Source organism: Pteropus vampyrus, unplaced genomic scaffold (assembly GCF_000151845.1).
Source record: "Pteropus vampyrus isolate Shadow unplaced genomic scaffold, Pvam_2.0 Scaffold190, whole genome shotgun sequence".
In the NCBI taxonomy this organism is placed as follows: domain Eukaryota; kingdom Metazoa; phylum Chordata; class Mammalia; order Chiroptera; family Pteropodidae; genus Pteropus; species Pteropus vampyrus.
The window spans coordinates 1,967,755-1,969,420 of NW_011888971.1; the positions used below are offsets into that span (position 1 = coordinate 1,967,755).

The 1,666-nt window shown below is 56.1% G+C and overlaps 1 long non-coding RNA gene across 1 annotated transcript; it reads right to left on the minus strand.

The window, feature by feature from the left end:
• Positions 1-324: 324 nt before the first annotated feature.
• On the minus strand, positions 325-1,638 carry LOC111746456. Its single transcript, XR_002783118.1, has 3 exons — positions 1,503-1,638; positions 870-1,003; positions 325-731 (listed from the first exon to the last, which is right to left on the minus strand). It is a non-coding gene; the product is annotated as an uncharacterized LOC111746456 (long non-coding RNA).
• Between the last annotated feature and the right edge of the window lie 28 nt (positions 1,639-1,666).

Sequence of the window (1,666 nt, forward strand, 5' to 3'; positions counted from 1 at the left end):
GCGGTCGGTTTGCTGGAGCGCTCTGTAACGTTAGTAATCATTCCCAGTTCGCACAGCCCTCTGCCCAAACCCAGTCACGGAGGATTCAGTTCTGGTCTAGAGGACACTTATCCTTGGGGGGAAGAAAGACAGGTGTCCGAATCTTGGTGTCTGTGTGTTGGGAATGTGGGACATAAAGAAAGATGCTGCATCCTACGGAAAGGCCTTGAGAATGAAGGCAGGAGGGCTGTGGCAGGTGAAGAAGTCGGAGAGGAAGACAGCCCGGCCTGGGGTGTGTGCGCGTGCGTGCGTGCATGTGGAAGGGGGTGACCAGGGACAAGGTGGGCATTCCTCTGGGGAGGTGAGCAGGGTTAGGCAATGAAGGGCCGTGTGGAGGCTGCTAGGAGTTAGGGACGCACCCTGAAGCCTGTGAGTAAGGGATTTGGAGCAGGGCTGTGGCAGGGAGCGTGATCAAAAGGCCATCTAGAAAGGGTCTCTGGTGGCGGGCGGAGGAGGTACAGAAAGGACACGTACGAAGCGGAGATGGGTCCCAAGAGCATGGTGGCTTCCAGGACAACTGAGATGGGTCCCAAGAGCGTGGTGGCTTCCAGGCCTTCTGGCCACACAGGGAGAAGATATGGGGACGACCCGGCTTTTTCTTCACGAATATACACAGGCACGGGGTTCAGTTCCCAGGTTAATTTTTCTTTTGGCCTCTCTGCGCCCAGGGGAGTGAGCTGGCTTCACTCTTCCTGTTTGCCCAATAGTAACAGTGCCCCGGTTACCCAGTAACAACCCCTGCCCACTGCGGGCTGCCCCGGGCCCCAAGCCAGCATTTCTCAGGCACGTGATCTGCTGACTCGGGGGGCTGTTATAATGGTTTTAAAGACCTTGAAATTCCTCTGATGGAAGTGCTTCTTGTGACGAACTCCTGTCGGGCCACGAATCTGTGTGTTCCATCTGCCTTTGCGAGAGGTGACAATTTGGCGGTTTTCCCATGAAGGACCCCAGCTCTCGGCTCGGCCTAGAGAGAGAGACGTGTTATAATCGCCTTGGCTCCCAAACTATTACGTGTCACTTTGCCAGTCGCTGGTACACAGTGGGCACTTTCTAAGTGCTTGTGGGATGAGAGCTAATGAATAACTGAACGAAAGCCACTGGCACTTAGGAGGACTAATTAAAATCTTTCTAATTCGGAGCTCCCAGCCCAGAGCAGCTGTGACTTCCAGCGTGCCCATGCGAGGCACATGCTTGCTCAGTGCTTGGGTTTTATAAAAAAGGGAAGAAACAGACCAGAACAAGGGACAGGAACAGTGCCACCTGCCGCCTTAGCCACCGGACCCGCAGTTCCCGCCTGGCATTGGCCACTCTCACCATCATTACTGCCAGGCCCCCCACGTGCGGGCCCAGGGCTCCAAAGTTCTCAGAATGTGACTAGAATGACAGAGGAAATCTGCGCCCCTGGAAGCCACAGGAGAGTGACAGATGTGGCCTCTCCCAGACACTACCACGGCTGACCCTACCTGGGCATTGGCCCCGTGTTCTGGCAGCTACCGACAGCCGGCGGGCCGTGGAGCCCGGCACCGTTGCCTGTTAGGCAGCTTCGCTCATCATTCTCCACCTCCGCAGCTGTCAGGACCCAGCCTGCTGACGAGGACGCTCACTTCTTTGGGTTTTGTTTGGGAAT